Source organism: Carcharodon carcharias, chromosome 1 (genome assembly GCF_017639515.1).
Source record: "Carcharodon carcharias isolate sCarCar2 chromosome 1, sCarCar2.pri, whole genome shotgun sequence".
NCBI classification, from domain to species: domain Eukaryota; kingdom Metazoa; phylum Chordata; class Chondrichthyes; order Lamniformes; family Lamnidae; genus Carcharodon; species Carcharodon carcharias.
Window position 1 is genome coordinate 218,226,581 of NC_054467.1, and position 19,165 is coordinate 218,245,745.

At 42.4% G+C, this 19,165-nt stretch overlaps 1 protein-coding gene across 3 annotated transcripts in view; it reads right to left on the reverse strand.

The window, feature by feature from the left end:
- rab27b (RAB27B, member RAS oncogene family) overlaps positions 1-19,165 on the reverse strand; it is a 223,055-nt gene that overhangs the window by 56,826 nt on the left and 147,064 nt on the right. Inside the window, exon 1 of one of the 3 annotated variants that reach the window (XM_041188026.1) lies at positions 1,866-1,963. The exons of the other annotated variants lie outside the window; for them this stretch is intronic. The gene's annotated coding sequence lies outside the window, so the exon portion shown is untranslated. Of the gene's footprint in view, positions 1-1,865; positions 1,964-19,165 lie in introns of those variants that run through there. 3 annotated transcript variants of the gene reach the window in all.

A 19,165-nucleotide genomic window follows, 5' to 3' on the forward strand; every position in this document is an offset into this window, starting at 1 on the left:
AGATAAGATTGTAAGTGCATCGTTGGCATAGAGTAAAGGAAGTATTCAATTGTGTTAAATCTGGCTTGGTGCCAAGACACTCAAAAAATGTTTCACCCTTCTCAATGCAAACACTCCTCATATTGCAAGTTACCAAGGATAATCTCTGCATTTCACACCTCACTATCCCAAAAAAACTGCTTGAGCAATACACAGATTCTCCATATTTCAGATTCACCCATGATGACACTACATCAACACAGAAGCAGATTACAATATGGCATGTTCCCAGATCAACTGTTCAAATAATCTGCATGACCCTGCTATTTGGTACCAACCAGATTTATCAGTGACTAGGGGTAATACTTCCCTGGTAAATACTTGACAGCTTCTCTAAACCAGACCAAGAAACATCATTGTGCAAACCAATTAGTTCTGCAAGATCTAAAATATGAGATAGAGATTTAGGTTTAGGAGGAAATCTAATTTCAAATATGTTCGGGCACATAATCCAATATTTTAAAACACAGCCGCTACAAATTTTAAAAATTTTGGCTAACTCCATAAAAGTATGTATTTATAAAATATTATCACACTTTTATTTGATATGGGTTATGGTAGTGTTTTGGTTATGTTACTAGACTAGTAATCTGGAAACCTGCTAAATGCAGGAGAAAGTGAATTATAATTTTACTGTACAGTTTAAGAATTTGAATTCAGTTTAGGAAAAAAAGGCTGGTATTAGTAAAAGTGATCTTGAATCTGTCAAGGTTTGGCATTAGAAATCTAACTGGTTCACTAATATCCTTTAGGAAAGGAAACTTGCTGTCCTTAACTGATTTAGCTAATATGTAACTCCAGCCCCAGTCAATGTAGTTGACTACTAACGGCTGCTGAAATGACCGAGTAGGTCACTTAGCTGCATCAAGCAATGAAAATCACTGAATAGCAGCAGCTGAAGAAGGCCCACCACCACCTTCCCAGGACAACTGGAAATGGGCAATAAATAATGCCCATATTTTATGAATGAATTAAAATATGCAGCTAACGTGCCAATAACCTATAATGCAGATTGATCTGCTATGTATTTTATGATCTCCAGCTTTTATTTCAGATTTCTAACCCACACAGTTTTTCTGCTTTTCATTTTATATGCAAATATAAAATTTTAGATTAAATTAGGTCAATTTGCATGTCTTGTAAACATGTCAGAGTATCAGCACTCTTACTGGGATCTAAAGTTGACCTTCCTGTAGAGGGCGAGCTCCCTGAATTTCAACCAAGTAATCTTGGGCAGGAAGCACTTATACAGCCTCTACTGGAAAACCAGACAAGAAACAGACAAAAATAAACAGAAATGGGAGAGAAAAGAAACTACAACGCAGAAAGCTCTAATAGAAATGGGAACATTACAGGAAGATTCTTGACTTATTCCCACTGAGTTGAGTCGGTACATGTGTGACTGCTCCAGTACAGGACAGCCTGGTCCTGACTGAGTCCTGTTTTTTTCATCGAGTAAGCTAACTACAGGTTAGGACTTGTCAGAATTTAAAGTCCTTTGGCTGGCATTCAGATTCTGCCCAACATTTTCTCTCAATCCAGGAAGAGCATCATTTCAGGCTACTTTTAAGTATAAAATAGCTAATGGAGGCATCGAAATAACCACACAACAGTCAGTAAATTTTGTAAAGAGGAGTGCATGCATTTCTGAATTAACAGACTTGGCTGCTCACTAAATCATTGAAGTGTAAATGTTAGATTTATAGAAACATTGTTTTATGAGACAAGTTCACTTTAACGGTCCAACCGAGAACCAGTACAAAAACATACCAGGCATCCAAACAGAAGCATCAACACTTTTAAGGATATTTAAGACAAAGACTTACTGTGTCCAGGAACACACTGGCTTTTCTCCTGTAGCTCTGTAGGTAAGAGAAATGTCAGTGAAGGCTCCACCTCTGACTGTGCAATGAACAGTATCCGTCTTTGCACAGAGGGGAGGTGTGGCTTCCAGCAGCAATTTGAGGAACTCACCTCAGGCCAATTTTTTTTTAAATTAGTATTTGGACACACATGACGGGGTTACCTGCATAAGGAGAGTCAGGTCTCAAATTAACATTTCTAAGAGATATTTAGGTAACGTGGCCTTTCCTGTCCCTTCCGCACACCAAAAATAAATTGAGAAACCAGGTGCTTGGAATATATGTTTATAAGTTTTATCATTTGGAGGTTAAAGAAACAAAATTGGGACTTTTGATACAAAACAGGAAATTTCACAAAGCATTGCTAAGAAGAGGCAAGTACTTCTTGTTTATTTATTACCATCATCTTTTTTCGAAATTATTACAGGACTATAAGCGTTAGGTTAGAACTATAGGTAGACTTCATGTGTGTGGAAGAGAAGAGCTTGTGTCACCCAACTGAAGCCCCTAGTTCAAGGCCTGCACTATTTTGAGGCTCGTGCATCATTTGTGAACCTCAGGCGCTGTTCAGGTGAGAATTAATGGTAGGGGGTAAGAGGCCTGTATGACACTCTGGAATTGTCTAGCCTGTTGTAATAGGTGTTTAAGGGATAGAAGTATGACATCACTAGAAAGAAAGTTTTAGTTTCACTTTTTCTTTTAAGCAGAGCACACACAGACTGTGAATGATGATGCCTTCATAAGAACATAGAAATAGGAACAGGAGTAGACCATTTGGCCCCTCGAGCCTGCTCCACTATTTAATACAATCATGGTTGATCTTCCTGTGTTTCGATTTCCACATTCCCATCTAACCCCAATAGCCTTTGAATCCCTTGCCTAACAAGAATCTATCTGCCTCTGCCTTAAAAATATTCAATGACCCCGCCTCCACCACCTTCGGAGGCAAAGACTTCCAAAGTTGCACAAACCTCTGAGAGAAAAAAGTTCTCCACATCTCTGACTTAAAAAGGTGACCCCTAATTTTAAAACAGTGCCCCCTAGTTTTGGACTCATCCACAAGAGGAAACTTCCTTTTGACGTCCACCTTGTCAAGGCTGTTCAGGATCTTGTATATGTCAATCAAATCACCCCTCACTCTTCTAAGCTCCAGTGGAAACAAGCCCAGTCTGTCCAACCTTTTCTCATAAGACAACCCACTCATTCCAAGTGTCAATCTAGTAAACCTCCTTTGAACTGCCTCCAATGCATTTACATCCTTCCTTAAATAAGGAGACCAAAACTGCACACAGTACTCGAGGTGCGGTCTCACCAATTTCCTGTATAACTGAAGCATAACATCCTGACTCTTATGTTCACTCCCTCTCGTAATAAAGGATAGTATTCCATTAGCCTTCTTAATTAGTTGCTGTATCTGCATGTTAACTTTCTGTGACTCATGTACTAGAACATCTAGATCCATCTGCACTTCAGAATTATGCAGCCGTTGTCCATTTAAGTAATACTCTGCTTTTTTGTTCTTCCTGTCAGTGAACAACTTCAAATTTTGCCACATTAAACTCCATTTGCCAGATCTTTTCCACTCAGCTTATCTATATCCATCTCGTAACCACCTCATGTCCTCTTCACAACATACTTTCCTACCTATCTTTGTTTCATTTGCAAATTTAGCTACCATGTCTTTACTCCCCTTATCTAAGTCATTGATGTAGATCAAAAAAAGTTGAGGTCCCTGTACAGAACCCTGTGGGACTTCACCCGTCACATCCTTCTAATCAGAAAAAGATCCATTTAAGCATACTCTCTTGTTTCTGCCAACCAGCCAATCTTCTACCCATGCTAATATGTTACCCCCTACAGCAGGCGCTTTTCTTTTCTGCTTTTTAATCCAAAAAATATGTTCCCATGTGCCAGGATCCTCCTCCCATCAGGCCAGGATTTTCCCTCCGTCAGGGGGATGTTGAAGAGCGGGCACGCAGAGGCGCACCTCCAATCAGTGTCCCAGATTGGGGCCGCACCGCCATTTTACTTGGGCGGGCCAATTAAGGCCTGTCCAGCGTGATGTCCACACGGAAGCACTATACGCTCCCTGTGCAGGCAGGGGGGAATCCCTAAACTCAAGAGTGCACACTTTCGCACATGCGCACGAAAGAGCACTCTCATCTCCCTGAGGCTAAGTGCTGCCTCAGGGAGATCGGCTCTACTGTAAAAAATATTAAAAATAGAAAAAAAAAATTCCCTGACATGTCCCTTTATGTGACACTGTCACATGAGTTGGGACATGTCCATTTAAAAATACTTTAATTACATTTTTTGAAACCTACACGAAACCTTATCACGCCTGTGGATGAGGTATCATGCTTTTTCTAATGCCCGCCAGGGTTCCTGGGGGTCCATTAATTACTTAAATGACTATGTCAATGGCCTCAATTGGCCATTGACAGGTCGGCGAGTGCACAGCTGATTCTGCTGAGCGCTCGCCTACCTGAAAATTTAAATGGGGCGCGGTGACGTCGGGAGTCACCGCCCCCTGCTCGCCGATGGGAAAATCCTGGCCACAATGTGTTGATCCAATTGCTAATGAGTGATTGCTGCCTTTATAGCGTTATAAAAGCATGGCATGGTGTGAGGCAGTGGTTCCTTCTAAATGATATGGTGCTGAGTAAGGCAGGAAGATTAAGTACAGGTGCGCCATAGTCAACAGTCTTAGATCATGCTACATGGCATGAGACGACTTTGGTGTTTTAGTAAGGCAGCAACAAAGCTGCAGTGCCGGAGAGTGCTGAAACTGCAGCATGCTGGCTGCACAGAAAAGCTTTGAAGACACAGTGCCAGGATAGTGCTCAAGTAAAGAGCTGGTAAGCAGATGGATCCCTTCACAGTGAGATTGCAGCACTCAGCCCCTATCAGTTCAGTGAGTGGGACAACAAGTTGAGAGGACCAGCACTGGGTTAGCACAGTTGGGAAAGGTGAGTTTCCAGGGTGTGAGTTGGATCAATAGCGAGCAAGGGAGAGTCAAACAATAAAGTCCCAAAAAAAGTTAAAAATTGGGCTAGAGATGGATGCGATTATAACAGACAGAGTTTCGGAAAAGCGCACAAAAGTGGCTACAGCAACACTCATCCCAGTTACCAAAGGAGAAGGAAGATCAAAGAGATATGATCTGAATGTCCACAAAATTCCCCAGTTTGAATTGGGATGCAACTGACCTACTATCCAAATTCAACATGTTTAAACAGTGTACAGAGCTATGGTTTCTTGATTCAGGTGCGTCTGAACCGGACAAGCAAGCAATAAAAATTCACTTAACAATTGGGAATGAAGGTCTATATTGGCTAAACACATCAGGATTGACAGAAGAAGAGCTAAAGGATCCCCAAAAGATATGGACTACATTGGAGGACCGGTTCAGAATCAGGTTAAACTTCTGCATCCATCAACTAAAGTTCATGTCATTTCGACAACAGCCTACAGAATCCATAGATCACTTTGTCAGCAACTGCAGAGATACGTGACTTTTCAATGCAGAGCTTGCGGACAGAACTGCTGATCACATCCACTCCCATAGAAGAATTCCAGGATGATCTGCTAGACAAACCCAAAATGTTTAGCACTGAAGAGCTACTCAAGGATGGATGCAAGTACAAAGCGATCCTCGCATGTCCATGAAGTTTACAAGTCTTAAGAATAACCCCAATTGTTGATGCACTCACTAGAACACCCAAATCTAGCGAGACATGTGGAAGGTGTGGCCTGCTGCATGCGCCAAGGAAACATGCAGCTTTCCATCAATACTGCAAGGCATGTGGCAGAAAGGGCCATTGGCACCAGCAGTGCCAATCCCTTATGAGTGATTGCTCTTTTGTATTATTATAAAAACACAATAATGCCCTGAGATGTAACACTTTTGAAGTGAAATGCTTTTTAATTGTGAGACCATAGTTGTGCATTATAAAATAAAGATTTCATTTTTATAATTTTTTGAAATCCACTATAATTATCAGCTGCATTTTGTATTATTTCAATTGGTAACCAAAAAGCTTTTGTGTACAAGAAAGATCTGCATTTATATAGAATCTTTCATGACCACCAGATGTTTCAAACCACTTTACAGCCAATTAAGTATTTTTTTGAATATTGTTGAAATGTGGGAGCCAATTTGTGCACAGCAAACTCCCACAAACAACAATGTGATAATGACAATACTGTAATCTGTTTTATTGTGATGTAGATTGGCCAGGATACCCGGGATAGCATTGCTGCTCTTCTTCAACATAGTTCCACAGGAGCTTTTGCATCCATCCAAGCAGATAAGTGGGGCCCTTAGTTTATGTCTCACCCAGAAGACAGTAACTCCAACAGTATGGCACCAGAGTGTCAAGTTAGACTGTTGCATTTAAGCACTGGAGTGGGAATTGAACCTTGAACTTTGTAACTCAGAAATAAGAGTCCTACCATCTGAGTCATGCCTGCCATACAGCAGTATAGCTGTCATTGAATAAAATTATTGCATATTTTAACACTGCACCTATTTTTGGGCAAAATATTTAGGCAGGAAGAGAGAAAACAAACAAGCTCCAAATAAGGAGCTACAGATAAAAATAAAGTTATTCCTCAAACTAAAACAATAATGATCAGTAATGTACAGCCTTTGAAATAGACATTAGAAGCCTAAACAAACAAATATGCTCTTTGTTTTCTATTCAAATCCCAGTGTATTATTCCTCAGTGTTTTAGTGGCTCTATAAATTGTCTGTGAAGTGAAACTGACACAATGACAATTTCTGAAATGTAAAATAGTGAGAAGAATATATAATGAAATTATAGAAAGCAAAAACTAATTAATTTTTTTCCTAACTCTGCAGCTAAACTCAGACAATAAGTTCCAGAACAAAAGTATGGCCCTTAACTTTGTATCATCTTCCTTTTGTGGCTGTAGCCTAAAAATTATTTCTGTAAGTGGACAAATGCTTCACTAATTTTCCTGTCTGTTATTTAAAGTGAGCATTAAAATAAAAGCCAGAGGAATGCAAGAGAAGGTCTACTAATATTCTCAACAGAAATTTTTAGGATTATAGTTACCAACTAAAATAAATATCAAGATAAAATGATAAAACTAAAATTACTTCCAGGACTAGAGTTCTGCAATTCTATCACAAAATGATTTGAATTACTTTTGAACCCATTTACCTGCCAGATGCAGTTTATTCTTTAATTGCTAGATTTAATCAGCTAGACCATCCTGTTATCATAAAGTTACTCGCTGTACATTTTTAATATTTATTTTCAAGAATGGGCCATTTTCCTAATCTGCTCCTGTATCTTCTCCCAAGACCTCCACAGGCAGGAATGATTCATCAGATCATAATCGATGGCAGCTTTTCACGGACTGGAGCTTTAAGGGGATAAGCAAGTAAGATTGTACAATTTAAGAATCATGGTCTCCAGTGCCCTGGCATGGTACTGAATGCTTAATATCAGATCAGCAGCACTTAGAAGGTAAAACTTGTGCACAGCCCAGCGAATTATTGCAAAAACCATTGCAGTCAAGAAGCAAATATCTCATTTTCTTTTGAACAGACACCTGAGGTTCTGGTGGCAACTCCATTTGGCCAGCTTTTTTTGCTTTCTTTGTACTTGCATACCCCCATCCTTTCCCACTCCGTGGGCTGAATGTTACAGGGTGGGGGGTTACCACTCACCCTGTGGGAGGAAAGGCAGTTCCAAACGGACCGACTTTAAAAAAAGGCCGTCTCACAGCGATAACGTTCCCTGTGTGGGCTAAGCAAGCTGAGGGTCGGACTTCCACCCCTCAGTGGGAGGAAACCCGCCCTCAAGAGCTGCTGGCCAATCTGATTGGCTGGCAGCTCTAGCAGTCCCAGCAATGTCAGAACTCAGTGGTTGCTGCTTCTGGGATTGCACGGAAGCTCTCCTAAGAAGGTTGTGGTAACCAGACACAGGCAAATCCTGGGTTTTTAGAGCGGAGAGGGATCGGTCACCCCAGGGAGGAGGTCCAGAGGGTTGGGGTGCTGGTTTTGGAGATCAGGCGAGGAGGCACAGTGGGGATGGGAATAAATCTGGAGGAAATGCACCTGATATGCACAGGGCACACTCCAAATAATGTGCTCCACTTTCTTTCCCTTCTTTTCACCAAAGTTGTTTAGAAAAAATGGCCTTCTCTCACCCACCCGCCACTACCCAGTGAATCACAGCAGTTGAGGCGGTTTGAGGGCCTTAAATGTGCAATAATTGGCTACTTAAGGCCCTCAATAGGCATAAGAGTAGGTGGGCTAGTGGGTGCCTTACCCACCCCCTGTATTACAGGGACCGGGTCAGGGGTGGAAGGGAAGGCAGTGGGAAGGCATCCAAGGTATTTTACATGCCTCGCCCACTGAAAATGTACTGTAAAGTCCAGTCCTATATCTCATATATGCCTTTAATGCTTTGACTTTTCTTATCCTACCTCCTGTTGTCTCACACTTTTGCTATTAAAACACCAATTTTGACAAAGAGTTTACACACTTCAACCATTGACCCAGACTCTCCTGCAGACTTGCACCATTGTAATGTTATATCTTTGTTGGAAGGTCTGCTTTACAGGGCACTAAGTCCCAGGAAAGCACTGCGTAAATGAGTTACATCACGTCATTTCCTGAGACATTTGCACCTCTCCACTATTTTCCATGGTGAAAATGTAAAGAATTAATTAACGCATTAACAAGAGAGTCAAAGATTACCAGGGGTAGGGAATGCAGAGTTGAGCCACGAGTGATCAGCCATGATCTTATTGAATAGTGGAGCAGGCCCCAGGGGCCGACTCCTGCTCCTAACTCGAATGTTCGTGTGTTAGCTCCAACCCATCAACGCTGATCACAACCTCTTCACCTGTTTTATGTTTTTTTTAATACAGGTTTGTTATTTTTTTCTCATTTATTTCTTAAGTCAAGCCACACACCAAACTGACTTGGAACTCTATCGCCGTACCTTCATTGTCGCTGGGTCAAAATCCTGGAACTTCCTTCCTAGCAGCACCATGGATGTACCTACACCACATGGACTGTAGTAGTTCAAGAAGGTGGCTTCACTACCACCTTCTCAAGGGCAATTAGGGACGGGCAATAAACATGCTGGCCTAGCCTGCGATGCCCACGTGTCATGAAAGAGTTAAAAAAAAATCCTTTACTTTTCATTCGGACAGTTATTATCCCGCCGTTCAAACCTTCTCTAATTGCGACATTTGTTTCCTTACTTGCCCCTTTGGCCTTGCCCCATGAAATCTTTTGTCATTTAATCTCTCCTGCTCTCAACCCTATTAATTACCTTTCCCTTTGTTCTTCTTCCTACCCGAATCGACCCCCTTTCACTTCCTCTAAACCCATTCCATTTCTATTTTTTCTCAGTTCTGATGAAAAGTCACAGGCCTGGAACACTAACTCAGGCCGGGGTTTTCCGTCTCTGACTGCTTTCAGGATCTTCTGATCCTGCCGAAAGCAAATGGGCTTTAGGCTGGCTCATCCCATCCCCTGCGATGGGTCCCGCCATGACAGGGCCGGAAAATCCCACCCTCAGTTTCTCTCTTCACAGGTGCTGCCAGACTTTCTGAATATTTCCAGTATTTTTTGTTTATATTTCTGATCATGATTTTGTTGAACCAATCACTGGGTGGAATCGCCTGCTTCCTTTGGCATCGGACATCATGGCGGGCGTGAGCGAACAAAATGGCGAGAAGGCCAAAAATCGTTTTTACGCCATCATGAAACCAGTTTGCGATCATCTGCTCCACCCGTCAATGGCGGACTGCGTTTCCCGCAGCTCAACATCAGGAATCTAACTTCAGTACGTTAGCATCTAAATTTGAGCCCTGCTCACTGGAATCAATCCCTACATCAAATTTATTGCCCATATTGGCGTGACTTCACATAAGGAATAGGAACAGGAATAAACCATTCTGCCCCTTGAGCCTGCTTCAGGATTCAATAAGATCCTGGCTGATCTTCTTGTGTTTCGATTTCCACATTCCCATCTAACCCCGATAACCTTTGATTCCCTCACCTAACAAGAATCTATCTACCTCTGCCTTAAAAATATTCAATGACCCCACCTCCACCACCTTCTGAGGCAGAGTGTTCCAAAGTCGCACAACCCTCTGAGATAAAAAAATTCTCCTCAACTCTGTCCTAAAAGGGTGGCCCCTAATTTTAAAATAGTTCCTTCTAGTTCTGGAGTCACCCACAAGAGGAAACATCCTTTCGATGTCTACCTTGTCCAGGCCATTCAGGATCTTATATACTTCAATCAAATCACCCCTGACTCTTCCAAACTCCAGTGGAAACAACCTGTCCTCCAAAGACAATCCACTAATTCCAGGTATCGGTCTAATTAACCTCCTTTGAACCACCTCCAATGCATTTACATCCCTCCTTAAATAAGTAGATCAAAATTGTACACAGTATTCCAGGTGCAGTCTCACCAATTCCCTGTATAACTGAAGCATAACATCCTTACTTTTATATAAAAACAAAAAACTGCAGATGCTGGAAATCCAAAACAAAAACAGAATTACCTGGAAAAACTCAACAGGTCTGGCAGCATCGGTGGAGAAGAAAAGAGTTGACGTTTCGAGGCCTCATGACCCTTCAACAGAACTTGAAGGGTCATGAGGACTCGAAACGTCAACTCTTTGCTTCTCCGCCGGTGCTGCCAGACCTGCTGAGTTTTTCCAGGTAATCCTTACTTTTATGTTCAATCCCTCTCGTAAAAAGGATAATATTTCATTAGCCTTCTTAATTAGTTGCTGTACCTGCATGTTAACTTTCTGTGGCTCCTGTACTAGACACCTAGATCCTGCTGCAGCTCAGAATTATGCAGCCGTTCTCCATTTAAGTAGTACTCTGTTTTTTGTTCTTCCTGCCCAAGAGAACAACTTCTGGAGTGTCGAGCTGCTGGTCCTCCTCCCTGTGGGTGCACAATGGCCCTTGGCTGACTACTTGAGAAGGGATAGCTGAAGTGAGATTGAGCTGTCCCGCATCCCTCTCACAATGACAGTGTTGGAGGCCAACAATAGCATCAGTGATGGAGTTCAGCCTGTGCAGCAGTGCAGGACCAATGTCCTGGACCAAGGTCTCCATGGTGGCCACCATCCTGCCAGTGTTGACCTTGATGCATTGGCATGCCAGTGCTTTCACCCCAGACTGAAGGTGGACGGAGTCCTCCATCATCCCTTGCAACTGAGGAGTGCACCGACATCCTTTCATGATGTTCCCGTGATTGTCTTTGCAAATCCACTAATGATTGAGGACCAAGTCCAGAAGAGCATCATCAGACTCGGGCTCAGCAGACTCCTTGCCTCCAGGAGTCCTCCGAGTATGGCGACCAAGGATGTCCCTGCTTCTGCCTGCTGTGGAACAGATTTTGTGGTGAGCTTACTAGATTGTGATCCCAAGGCTACTCCACACCTAGATCTCACTGAGGCGTGTGTTGCTGCGCTGGTGGAAGGTGTGGGTGAGCGCCGTGATTGAACTTTAACAGTGCTGCTGTCAGGGTCATGTCTGAGGTCCTCTTAGCACTGGGCTTGGGGTCAAGGTCCCTGAGGGCGGTGTGGCAGATGTGCCTAGGAGACTTCACTGTTGCTGTAGGAATGGTCCACGTCCTCTCTGGCCAGCTCCAATGCTTGACTCTGAACAGACTGAGGACAAAGCTGTCCTGCACTCCACCCCCAGTCAGAGACTTCTCCTGTTGACTGTGCACAATCTTGTCCTGCAAAAAGACAGTTGAAGAGAGTGTGAGCAAGGCGCATATGAGGACAAATGAGAAGGATGCTAGATATGCGTGTGTGCTGAGTGGAGCCATGGAGGGGATGAGGAGGCAGTCTCCAGAGGAGATGAGGCCAGATGGAGATATGAGGGTGTGTGTGAGAGAGTGGGCGGTGATGTCTCTTGAGTTGGCAATGAGTGAGATGCCAGTGAATGTGTGATGGACTTGTGAGTGGGTGAGTTGAGATTCATGAAATGGTTGACTTACCCTGGCAGCATGATGAAATCATTCATCCTTTTCTGCACTGGATGGCCAACCTCTTATGTGCAGCATTGGCACTGACCACCTCTGCCATCACTTCCCAAGCCAGAGTGGTGAGAGTGACAGGCCTCCTGAGGCCAGAGTATGGGTAGAGGGCATTGCAACAGGCCACCATGACATCCAGAAGATGTCCCAGAGATGCGTCACTGAAAATGGGGGGGCTGCGCTCTTCTTGGCTTTCAGGGCCATGTCTTCACTGGAGCAGTTCTGGGCTGCAAGCATTGAGAATTGTGCACGTGGCTGCATTTTAAATATGGCACCCAGCATGAGAAAGCGGCAAACCAACGGTGTGGTGGGTCAATCAGAGGCCTACCGACAATGATTGTGTTTCGCATGACTGCATAACTTATGTGGCAGGAAGGGGACGATACGGTGCGAAAACCCACCATCGCGGCCGGCAGGTAAAACGTCTTTTTACACACCTGCTACCGCACTTAGTGAAAGTCGGGGATGATTTCACCCATTGTTGCCACTTGGATTGCTGAACAGCTGCCATGGTGGTTTTCTAACTATCTACAACAGATGCTGTAAATGCAGTAGCAATAGCCATGGCAAAACACTTCCACATTGATTAAATGAATTATTTTTGGATAACACAAATAAGAACTGGGGTTAAACAACGGGCAGAATTTTACACTGATCGGGAAGGCCTGCGCCCGACCCGATCAGACGTGAAACCGCGCCCCGATGTCATTCCACGCTCGCACGATATTTCGGTCGGTGGGTGAACGCAAAAGTCAGAAGCACGCCCACTGACAAATAAGAGGCCAATTAAGGTTATTAAAGGTGCAACTGTCTCCGACTTTTTGTTGTCCATCCAACCTTACACTCGGCGGACAGGAGAATCTGCTAGGCAGACTTTGCGTTTTTCATGAAATCTCATCCAAGGGCAGGATGAGGTTTTTGTTATTAAATAAAAAAAATAAAAATCCATGGACAGCATTTTTTATCATGTATGTGTTCAGGTGACTGATTATGATGCTTGGACATATTTTTCTTGATTTCAAAAACTTTATTTAATGCTTTTCAGGTCTTCAACTCCCTGAGACAACTCTCTGCCTTCAGGGAGCTTTCTGTCAGTGCTCACCTGCACCAGTGCTTATGTCAGCGCCTGCCCTCCTGCCATCCCAACCCCAGCATCACTGAGCTTCTCAGCACATGCTTCACACTGGCTGGTGTTAAATGGTCAGCCAGCGCAAAATCATGGTCGGGGGCCAATTGGGGTCGGCAGTACATTCTCCAGCCAATCCCACACCCGCCGATCATGCCCGCCAACCTAAAAATTCTGCCCATTGTCTTATAATGTCTTTATTAAAAGTAGCAGAAATTAAAACGGCAGCTTAGTTTGCATGCCTGTATAACATCAGATGATATCTTATTACTGAATTTTGCTGTTTTACTTAATTAATGCAAAATTAATTGGCTTTCGTCTTGCATTAGCTGGCTGAACGGTTTCCTATTAGATGGATTGGATTCTTAAACCCCATTTAATGTTTGTATCGATTCAATGATCTCTTTGCCCCTTAACCTTGTCAACCTTTAATTTTAATATAGATATTGATCCAAAGGTGTGTTTCTTTCAGCATTCATATTGATCAATAGACCTAACTGCACATTAATGGAATGCTCCATGCCTAAATTTTTCACTGAGAAAATAAATCTAAAATTGGTGTACTTAACAAGTTAGTTTCTGGTGAAAGGTCATCAGCCTGAAATGTTAACCCTGTTTCTCTCCCCACAGATGCTGCCAGGCCTCCTGGGTATTTTCTGTTTTGGTTTCAGATTTTCAGCAACTGCAGTATTTGGCTTTTGTTTTAAACTAAATAACCTGATTGACAGATGTGTGGTAAACTTTGTGGAAATGGAACTCGTAGGTCGAATACATGATTTTATAAATCAGGTTAAAATATTAACATTAGGCAGATAGATGGTGCAAAACTGTTCAAGAGACTGACATTGGAATTTGCAGAAAAGTTTTGTCAATTTGTCACTATGTACACTGTGGATTATTCTAATTAGAAAAGCAAGAAATTATGGAATAGGTCAATGGTGAGATCAACATGCTGACAAGTTAAAGGAATGGCAGATAGGTGGAGAAGTGTGAGGTCTTGCACTTTGAAAGAAGAACATGGAGAGACAATATAAAACAAGGGGTACAATTCTTAAGGGGTTGCAGGACCGGAGGGTCCCGGGTGTAAATATGCATGGATCATTGAAGGTGGCAGGACAGGTAGAGAGCAGTTAATAAAGTATATACTATCTTGGGCTTTATTAATAGGAGCATAGAGTACAAGAGCAGGGAAATTATGCTGAGCTTATATGAGACACTAGTTAGAACTCAGCTGAAATACTGTGTACAGTTCTGGGTGCCACTGTATAGGAAGGATGTGAACACATTGGCTAGAGTGCAGAAGAGATTTACAAGAATGGCTCCAGGGATGAGAAACTTCAGTTATCGAGATAGATTGAAGAGGCTGGGACTGTTCTCCTTGGAGAGGAGAAGGCTAAGAGGAGGAATCATGAGGGGGCTGGATAGAGTAGACAGGGAGAAACTGTTCCCACTCATAAAAGGATCAAGAATGAGAGACACAGATTAAAGTGATTTGAAAAGATGCAAATGTGACCTGAGAAAAAACTTTTTCACGCAGCACGTGTTTCGGGTTTGGAATGCACTGCCTGGAAGTGTGGTGGAGGCAGGTTCGACATTCAAGAGGGCATTAGATGATTACTTGAATAGAAACAATGTGCAGGGGTACGGGGAAAAGACAGGAGAATGGCAATAAATCATAATGCTCATTTGGAGAGTCGGTGCAGACACAATGCACCAAATGGCCTCCTTCTGCACATAATATTCTCTGATTCCATCTTGCATAAACTGCAACTTATTGAAAAAGTCAGGTGTCCTTATTGTGCAAGCTTCTGCTTCAGCTTTGGTTGTGTCAACATCACAGAACAACATCCATATTCTGCCAACATTTATGAATTTGGTTAGCGCCAGCAGAACTATACATGACCCAGTGATATGGTAGTCATGCGAATGAAAAACTTCTAAATGCAAATGATCTATCACCTCGCTCTTCCACAACCTCGATTAGATCCCCATCCCTCAACCCATAGAGTCAAAATCCTTGTTTTCATCTGAAAGTCTCTCCATATCTTTGCTCCTCTTACCTCTGCAATGTCCTCCAGCTCTACATGCCTGCATGTGTTATTTGCTATTCTGAATCTATCTTCCTCTTTTCCACCTTCAATTTTGGAGTCTTCAGCCATCTTGACCCTACACTCTGGAACTCCCACTTACTTTCTTTCTTCTCTCATTGCACAGCAATTCAAATGAACCTGCTTTGAGTGTCCATTTGGTCATCTCTCCTATACATTCTTTCATCACTCCATGGTGTCTCCTATTGCTTCTGTGAAATGTTTAACAAAGTTTAATTGCATTGGAAGTAATGTATAAATACCCATGGCAGTGGTAGTGGTGAGGTTCTTCATGAACTGACAAAGACCACTCATTAATTGCAAAAGTTGTTCAGCTATCTACAGCCGCCTTGTCTTGTTTGACAAGATTGACATGGAGTCAGTAACTAAGAGAAAGGTCAGTATGATTAGTCACTGTTCTTCTCAGAAAATGATAACCTGCCCAACAAAGCCAAAAAGCATTCCCAGCAAGAGAATTACATCTGACATACTTAATCTGAGTCATTGCTGGTATTTGGAGTTCAAGCTGCTCCCTCATGTTGCCTGTGTTTAAAATGATTCATAAAACTAGAGGCAGAAAAAGAATTTCAGTTTTCTGGCCAAATAAAGCTGCAGGGATTTGAATTCAATTAGCCTAATGAACAATTGTCAATTCGCAGTCATTACTTTGAGAGTGCAGAACCTAAAAGGTGTTTATAGGGCATGTAACTACTATCCAATTTTATGAAGCATCAAAGTGCAGTATAATTCAACTTTTGCCAGCTTAATTTATTGCTTCCATCAAATTCACATACAGCAATTTAAGATTGTTCCATTAACATGGAGCAACTTCCACAACCAGAATGTACAAGTGGGGACATGGGTTTGTTCAGAATTTTTCATAAAAACTACAAAGAAAATGAGATGTTCACTAAGACACAGATACTAATTTCAGTAAAATTTAAGTGAAAAGTTGACCCACTGATGATTGCACAAGGTTCATCATCAATCGCAATTCCTTAGACACAGAAGCAGTCCAGGTCCAGATGCAGCAACACCTGGTCAACATTCAGGCTTGGACTGATAAGCAGCATGTAACATTTGCACCACACAATTGACAGGCAATGACCACCTCCAACAAGAAAGAATCCAACCATCTCACTTTGACATTCAATGGCATTCCCATCACTGATGGGAATCTCTACCCATTTAGCATTGACCAGAAACTGAAGTGGACCAGCCATATAAATACTTTAGCTACAAGTGCAGGTTAGAGGCTGAGAATTCTGTGGTGAGTAACTCCTGACTCCCAAAGCCTATCCACTATTGACAAGTCAGGGGTGTGATGGAATGCTCTCCACTTGCCTGGATGAGTGCAGCTCCAACAACACTCAAGAAACTCAACACCATCCAGGACAAAGCAGAATTATGGCACGGTAATGGAGGCGGAGCGAAAAGTGGGTGGTTGGCTTTCACCCATCCCATTGTCTCAATTCGGTGAATTGAACATCGAATCACCAATTAATGGACATCTGACAGAAAGGCAGCCAATTAGCAGTGGGAAGGGCGAGGGCTTCTGAACTAAATGGGAGTCTGGGCAGGGGTATCATGCCCTGAGTTGGTCACGGCTATAAACTTAATTGGCCCCTGCTCTCTTAGTCTTTCTTTATTTGTTATGGCAGGCTCCAAAAAGTTAAAAACATGAATTAAAATTCATACCCATCTTGCCACATTAACTAGCAGAATCTGCTGCTACATGCAGTCGTCGTCCCCGTGACAGGCCTTTTCTGCTGCCCTTGTCATACCGCGAAGCATTCCCAAACTTTTTCCCGTTCAATGCTCGGAAAATGCAGCAGGCAACAAAAAATTGCATTCTGGTGACTTTTGAACAAGTTCAATAGCCTGTTAATCGGATATTTTAAAATAGCGAGCAGTTTTCTGAGTTATATGCACATTTGCATTCTGTAATATCTGACTCAACATCATCATACCGTACTGTGCCCTATGTGATATGATGTGCTATCATTCATGATTCTTTTATGAGTTTCTCCCTATCTATCTACTCTATCCAGCCCCCTCGTGATTTTGAACACCACTAGCAAATCTCCTCTTAGTCTTCTCCTCACCAACGATTACAATCCCAACCTCTCAAATCTAGTTTATAACTGAAGTTTCTCATCCCTGGAACCATTCTTGTCAACTTCTTCTGCACTCCCTCTAATGTGCTCACATCCTTCCTATAGTGTGGCACCTAGAACTGTACACAATACTCCAGCTGAGTTCTAACTAGTGTCTTATATAAGCTCAACATAATTTCCCTACTCTTGTACTAAATGCCCCTATTAATAAAGCCCAAGACACTGTATGCTTAATTAACTGCTCTCTCCACTTGTCCTGCCACCTTCAATGATCTATGCATATATATACCCAGGTCCCTTTGCTCCTACACACCCTTTAGAGTTGTATCTCTCATTTTATATTGTCTCTCCATGTTCTTCCGACCAAAATGCATCACCTCACATTTCTCCGCATTGAACTTCATCTGCCACCTATCTGCCCACTCCACTAACTTGTCAATGTCCTCTTGAAGTTCTATATTGTCCTCACAGTTTACAATACTTCCAAGTTTCGTATGATCTGCAAACTTTGAAATTGGCCCCTGCACACCAAGACCTAGATCATCAATATCCATCAGGAAAAGCAAAGGTCCCAATACCGACTCCTGGGGAACTCCACTATAAACCTTCCTCAAGCCTGAAACATATCTATTGACCATTACCCTCTGTTTCTTATTACTCAGTCAATTTTGTATCCACATTGCTACTGGCACATAATTTATTCCATGAGCTGTAACTTTTCTCACAAGTCTGTTGTTACTGTATTAAATGTCTTTTGAAAGTCTATGTACACTTCATCAAGCGCATTATCCTCATCAAACCTCTCTGTTACCTCTTCAAAAAAATTCAGCAAGTTAGACATGATTTCCTCTTTAGAAATCCATGGTGGCTCTTCCTAATCAACTCACATTTTATTCTATTCCGAATAATTGTTTCTAGAAGCTTCCCCACCACTGAAGTTAAACTGACTGGTCTGTAATTGCTGGGCTTATTCTTACAGCCTCTTTTGAACAAGGGCGTAATGTTTGCAATTCTCCAGTCCTCTGGCACCTCCCCTGAGTCTAGGAAAAACTGAAAGATTATGGCCAGTGACCCCACAATTTTCTCTTACTTCATTCAGTATCCTTGGATGCATCACATCCGGTCCCGGTGTCTTGTCAACTTTAAGTACCGACAGTTCATCCAACACTTCCTCCTTATTAATTTTGAACCCTTCTAGTGACAGAATTTCCTCCTCCATCACTGTGGCCTCAGTTGCATCCCCTTCCTTGGTAAAGACAGATGCAAAGTATTCATTTTACTTCTCAGCCATGCCCCCTGCCTTCATGTGTAAGTCCCCTTTTTGGTCCCTAATCAGCCCTACTCCTCCTTTTACCACCCTCTTGCTATTTATGTGCCAATAGAAGACTTTGGGATTCCCCTTTATGTTGGCTGCCAGTTTTTTCTCATAATCCCTCTTTACTTCTCTTTACTTTGCTTTCTCACTTCCCTTCTGAACCTTCTGTATTCCATTTGGTTCTCAATTTTATTTTCTACCTGACACCTGTCGTAAGCACACATTTTCTTCTTTACCTTAATTTCAATCCCTTTTTTCGTCCAGGGATTTCATTCTGGATTTGTTTGCCCTATTTTTCCCTTTTGATGGAATATACCTTGACTGTGCCCGTGCTACTTCTTTGAAGGTAGCAGCTCATTGTTCAGCTACAGTTTGTCCTGCCAACCTTTGTTTCCAGTCTATCCAGCCCAGCTCCATTCTTGCCCCATTGGAGTCAGCTCTCCCTAATTAATTATTCTTACTCTGGATTGCACATTGTCTTTTTATACCGTCATCCTAATCCTTACAACACAATGATCACTGTCACTTAAATGCTCTGCCACCGGCACTTGGTCTACTTG